Here is a 6,710-nt window from a genome sequence, read left to right as displayed (position 1 = left end):
GATTACAGGCATGCGCCACCACCCACAGCAAAGTTGTACTTCTTATGAGGACTAATCCTAAAATCACCCTTCTTGATCCATGGAAAAATTGTCTTCCTCAAAACTAATCTCTGGTGCCAAAAAGGTTGAGGACCACTGCCATACCCTAGCTATGACCATAAGCAAATAATCAAACTGTGTTTCACAAATAAAAAGGCAGTCTGGCATTATGTGCCTCCAAATGTAGTATGATATGAAATAAACAATAAAAATCATCTCACAAATTATTCTTGCCAAAATATTGAACCTGGTTCTTAGCAAGCCTTTGGCCACAATCTTCATTTAATAGGAAATATGAAGGGTAAAGGGACATGTTAATATTTTGGGAAGATACCAATCCAGAATGTGGGACATTCTAGGAAAAAAACTAGGTGGACTCTAAAATGGTTAGGGACATTAAAGGGGAAGGAGGTTCTAATTCAGAAGATAATAAGGACATAAAATAATTAAATGCAGTGTGTAAACACTAATTGAACTTTTGTTCAGAAAATAGTTTTAAAAGATATATTGACACAGCTCAATAATAAAAACAAATAATTAAAAGGCTAATGTAATTAAAAGTGGCCAAAGTATCTGAATAGATATTTCTCCAAAAATATATATATTTTTTGGGCAGGAGCAGGGGGATGTTTTGAGACAAGGTCTTGCTATATAGTTCAGGCTGGCGTCGAACTCATGGCGATCCTCTTGCCTCAACCTCTTCATTGCTGTGATTACAGGCATGTGCCACCAGACCTGGCCCAAATAATATTTTCACATGGTCAGTAAGCACATGAAAAGATTCTCAACATTAACCGTCAGAGAAATGCAAAGGAAGGCCACAGTGAGAGATACCACATCTCACCCATTAGATTGGCTGTAATAAAAAACGACAAGTGTTGGCAAGGATGTGGAGAAACTGGAACCTTCATACAGTAGTCGTAGGAATATAAAACAGTGCAGTTGCTTTGGAAAATAATTTGGCAGTTCCTCCAAATGTTAAACATGTATTTACCTTGTGATGCGGCAGTTTACTCCTTGGTATATACCCAGGAAATATGAAAACACATGTCTGCCCAAATCTTGTATATAAATATTCACAGTGGCCTTACTCATGACAGCCAAAATGTGTAAATAGCACCAGTTTCCCTCAGATAAGTGTGGATAATATAATTAGGCAATAAAAAGTAATAAAGTACAAGTTAAACATCCAAAATCCAAAGCTTTTGAGCACCAACATGACATCACAGTGAAAAATTCTATACCTGACCTTATATTACTTTTTGGTGGCTAGGATAAATTACCTGACACTTGAATCTTAAAGGAGGAAAGGGTTTTTTTGTTTTGTCTTTTTGAGACAGGGTCTCACTATGCAGTTCAGGCTGGCCTTGAGCTCACTTTGTAGCCCAGGCTGGCCTCGAACTCCCAACGAGCCTCCTGCCTCAGCCTCCCAAGTCCTGGGATTACAGGTGTGCGCCATGTCTGGCTCCTGGTGACTGATTTTCAACTCCAGCCCCCTGCTGGGCCTGGAGCCTGACCTTGAATCCCATCCTTGTTCATCTTGCCTGTACCTTCCCCAGAGAAGTGCTTTTTCCCCACTGTCTTTCAGAGGCCAGTGGCTCCCTGACACGTGGATGAATGTCCTTGTCACTGTTTCTGGCTTCTCTTAAACCCGTAATCTGTCTCCAAAGTCCCTTCTGTTTTGCTACCCCTGTCTCTCAGATTGGAACCATGTTTACTGATTCCCCTGGAACTGTCCATGAGGACTGGTAGCCCCCCATGACGCCTACTGGATGAACTTGTGCCCCCATTTCTGTGCCACCCTTCATGAACTGTGGGGAGGGGGGGGCGGGCTAGGACTGTGGGACATTTAATGAGCAAGGTCACACTCAGTGTGAATGGAAGAGTGATGGGCAGCTTCTAAACTGGAGTGCTTTCTAAACATGCAGTATGAGCTCACTTTGGTTTACTAATAAGATGGCACTGTGACTTGCAAATTAGGCCTTGTAAGTCAACTCAGCAGAGTTTTTAATCCCTCTGTATACATTTGAAAATAATCTGTTGGGGTCCGGGGATGTAGCTCAGTGGCACAAGGGTTTGCCTGGCAAGCCTGAGGTCATGAGTTTGATTCCTGATACCAAAAAAAAAAAAATCTGTTGGGATTTAAAAGCCTGAAGATTAAGATCCTAGAAAAAGAAGTGACAATCCCTTTTTTTTTTTGGTCTTTTTGAGACAGGGTCTCGCTATGCAGTTCAGGCTGGCCTTGAGCTCACATTGTAGCCCAGGCTGGTCTCAAACTCACAACGATCCTCCTGCCTCAGCCTCCCCCACCTCAGCCTCCTGAGTTCTGGGATTGCAGTCATGCGCCACCACACCTGGCATTTGGAAAGGTTTATTATGGTTCCCAGATTTAGACATTTCCATCCAATGTTAGCTGGCTCCCAGGCAGAAATGTCATGGCCTAAGGGTGTAGTGAAAAAAGGCTGCCGACTTCATGGCAACCAGGAAAAAAAAAATCAGAGGGGAAGAGCCAGAACAAAAGGGGCCAGGGACCAAATACAGTTGGTAAGGTCACTGACCCATCCAAACACACCTAGAAGTCTGTTTTACTAATCTTCCAGGTATCCGTCAAGCCAGTCAAAATAACATTCAAGTTTAACCATCACATGTCTACTCCTTATTAATTTGACATCCAAATACATCTCTTTAAACCATACTTAATCTCCAAAGAGAGACAGTAATCTCATAATTCTGCCTAACATGATATACCTATCCTGCATACAACCACAAATGCACTAATTCTTTCTCCAAAATCACAGTAGTCCCAGCATCACTCAAAGATCTTAAATCCAAGATCTTCTCTGAGACTCAAGGAAAACTTTTTAATTGGGAACCCCCATAAAATTCAAAAAGCAGATTACATGCTCTCAAGATATAATAAGCTAGGGTCAGCATTCCAATTTCAAAAGCAAAGAATAGGGGAATTAAATCAAACTAAAGCAAAACCAAAACCCAACAAGATAAGCATTAAATTCTGTGGTTCCGTGTTTGGCATCTAGGGCACATGGTGGTCAGATGTAAGTTCTAGAGGGCGTGGGCAGTTGCAGGCCACATGGTCTCTCTCTTTGGCTGGCTCCATTTAGCACCTACAGCTTTTCTTGGCAGACATTCCACGTTGCTGACATCTTCAACTTTCTAGGGTCTCCATTTTACAGCTTAGGCCTCACTCCCATAGTTTCACACGTCCATCTTTCAGGGGCTGCTGGCACAAACTCTAACTCCATCACATGTTGCCTGTCCTCCAAGGCCTTCCTTTGATGTGGGTGGAAGTTTCCATGACCCTATAACTCTTATATTCTGCATCCCTGTAAAACTGGCATCACATAGTGATGCCAGGGTCTGTCATCAGCTCAAGCAACAGCCAGGTCCCCTTGAACCATAGCTGCAGTGGCCTTTCAGTACCTGTACAGCTGAGCACAGTGAAATAAATCCTGGGAAGCAATTTACTAGGGAGCTGTGTGGAAGCAGGGTACAGGGTACCCTGTCATCCTTTTCTCAAAGCAGTCTGTCAAAGGAGTTTACACTTTTATTCCCCTTAGCCTATGATTGGTGGGGTCTGGCTAATTCCTTAGATGCCCTCAAGGCATCCTTCCTTTTGTTCTAGTATAAAGTTCTTAGTTGTTTCTCTTCTTCCTCCCCGCTCCCTGTTTCCTCTTCCTCTATCTCCTCCTCCTTTTTGACAGGGTTTCTCTGGGTAGTCCAGGCTGGCTTTGGCTTTGAACTCACTATGTAACCCAGGCTGGCTTCGAATTCATGGTGATCCAGCCTTCTAAGTGCTGGAATTACAGTTGTAAGCCACAGCACCCAACATTTGACTTCTTTTTAGTGGCACTAATCACTTCAGCAGTCATACCTCCTTTCATGGCCAAACTGCAAGTTTATCAAATAATTACTTTGCTATTTGCTGCAAATTCTCACTATGCATCTAGCTAGAAACATCTAGCGATACATATGCTATAGCCTGAATGTTGGGCTGCCTTGAAATTCTCTTCCCCAGATAAGTTAGTCTGTCACCTTTAAACTTAGCCTCACAACATCTTAGGGCATCTACATAAACAAATTACCTGCCAAAATGTAGCATGATTGACCTCTAGTCCAGTTGCCAGTAGAGTCCTCATTTCCATTTGAAACCTCATTGTGTAGTCTTTAGTGTCTGCATTCCTGTCAGCATTCAGGTCTTCTGAGCTCCCTCCAGAATCAAGCCCTGGTTACAGCATTTTAGGGCTTCTCTGTCACACATCTCTAAATCTTTCTAAACTCGCTCTTTAAACCAGTTCCAAAGGCTTCTGAACTACTTGGTCAGGTGTAATCACAGCAATAACTCCATTCCTGGTACATACCAGTTTTCTGGATTAGTCAGCTTTTTGTTGCTGGGACAGAATCCCTAACACCCACAACTTGAAGGAGGAACAGGTGACTTTGGCTCACAGAGTCAGATTCAGTCCAGGGTCAGTGGCTCCCAGCCAGAAGCATCATGACCAGAGAGCATAGTGGATGGAAACTGCTGACCTCATGGCAGCCAGGAAAGAAGTCACAGGGGAAGAGCCAGAGAGGAAAGGGCCAGGTATCCCCCATGACCTACGCAGACACTCCCAAAAATGTGCTTTAGTAATCTCCTATGTGTCTCAAGCCAGTGAGGGTGACAAGATAAACCATCACAGACCTCATATGATGGTTTCAGTAAAAATTGAGTACACTGCAAACACTGTGTATATAAAATACATATGAAACATGAGTGAATTTCATAGTTAGACTTGAGTCCCATCCCAGAGTTCCATCCAGAGTTCCACCCAGAGTTCTCATTAAGTATATGTGTACATTCTAAAATCTGGGGAAAAAAAAAAAATGAAATCCAAAATCCTTCTAGTTTCAAGCATTTCAATAAGGAATACTCAACCTGAAATGGAACCTTGGAAACATGCTTAGGGAAAGAAGTCTGTGACAAAACACTAAAAATCATGAGTTCATTTATCATAAAGCCTCAGCATTTTTTTATAGAGAAGTTATGCTCTTTTTCTTTCTTTTATTTTTGGCACAGTGCTAGGGACTAAACCCAGGGCTTTGTACACACTAGGCAAACACTCTGCTACTGAGTAGAACTTTTGTCTTTACTCTTGTTTAAGTGAGTAGTCTTTACTGAGGTTTAGCCTTTTGCTCTATGTAGCCATATATCTCATGTGCTAAATTACAACTGTGTGTTTATTTTTAACACTAGAGACAGGTTATTTTCACTATTTCATTTTTGCATACATATTTGGTTAAGTCAGTGAATTTCTAGGCCTATTTTGATAACTGAAGAGCCTTTATAAAGTAGTTTATATTGTCTAATCCCAAAGTATGCTGCAAACATAGTCTGAAGTAAGTAAAAGGAGAAATAGTATCTTTCTAAAGACTGGCTTGGATAATCTAATCCAGCACATTAAGATGTTTCCTTTCTCTGGTTAGCAGCATTGATTGATACCTAACTGGTAGGGCACCATTCACAGGTATAGCCAAGAAAGTAGGATACTAAACCAACCAGTCCAGCCTTGTCGTGGTACAGGTTTCACAATTCAACTCACCTGTACTCAGAGGTAAACTTACAAAACTTGCACAAGAGGCATTTGCTGACAAAAGTAGGATCACCGCCGCTGGTAAGCCAGCAGCTATAACAAGCCTTTGTCACATGCAAGGTGTGCCGAAAAAAACTTTGCTCTTAGGCCACAGAAAGCAACATTAAGTCCAGTATATGTTGATCCATATTCAAGTAGACTCCCGTTTGGTTTTGGAAGTTAGTTAATTCTTCTGGCAGTGACATCAATTAAGTTTTCATTGATAGTATCATCTGATTTATGATTTTCCATCTGGAGCCTTAGACTTGTCTCCTGCGTTCTTCCCGCACCATGCCACAGCTCATTGCAGCCTTCGCTTCACTCACCAGGCTGCAGCCATCTTTGGCTCTAAAGCATCATTATTTGTAGACTCCATATTTTAAAATTAACCTACTCATTGCAATTTGTTAACCTAAAATCAGTATTCCCAGCACTTCCATTGTCATTCATGGGCATGCACAGTGCAGGTGTAACTACTAATCCTGGTATATCAACTTCATTGGGTTAAGAAATACCAAACATATTATTAGTAAAGCCAGTCTCTATGTTGTTTGGTTGATAATGTGACCTGAAACTTGTAGGAACCTCAACCTTTGTTTTCTTCTGGGAACAGTGACTGAGATTTGGCTAAATTAGAGTTCACAAAAACTGGATAGGACATTACTACCTTAAAAACAAGAATCAACTATAATTGAAATATCCAAAGTAGACAAGTTTATAGAGACAGAATGTAGATTAGCAATTACCAAAGATGAGAAATAAGACCTGGACATGATTACACATACCTGTAATCCTAGCATTTTGGGAGACTCAGGCAGGGCAGGAGGATCACATGTTCAAGCCTAGCTTGGGCAACTTTGTAAGACCATGTCTCAAAAAATAATAATAGTAATAATTAAATGGCTATGAACATAGCCCAGTCCGAAGATCCTAGATTCAATCCCCAGTACAAAAAAAAAAAAAAAAAAAGATGAAGAGTAGGAAATGTGGAGTGGCTGCTAAAAATGTACATTTCTTTTTTGGGATAATGAAAATGTTCCA

General features: G+C 41.3%; 1 protein-coding gene and 1 pseudogene across 1 annotated transcript in view; one reads left to right on the top strand and one right to left on the bottom strand.

The window, feature by feature from the left end:
- Pex13 (peroxisomal biogenesis factor 13) overlaps window positions 1–6,710 on the top strand; it is a 31,151-nt gene that overhangs the window by 7,835 nt on the left and 16,606 nt on the right. The gene's annotated exons all lie outside the window — the stretch shown is intronic.
- On the bottom strand, window positions 3,829–6,648 carry LOC102025481 (annotated as a pseudogene).

Source organism: Chinchilla lanigera, unplaced genomic scaffold (assembly GCF_000276665.1).
Source record: "Chinchilla lanigera isolate Chin_1 unplaced genomic scaffold, ChiLan1.0 scaffold00023, whole genome shotgun sequence".
Classification (NCBI taxonomy): domain Eukaryota; kingdom Metazoa; phylum Chordata; class Mammalia; order Rodentia; family Chinchillidae; genus Chinchilla; species Chinchilla lanigera.
Note: the sequence above shows the minus strand (reverse complement) of the source record. Positions and strands in the feature narration are given on the sequence as shown.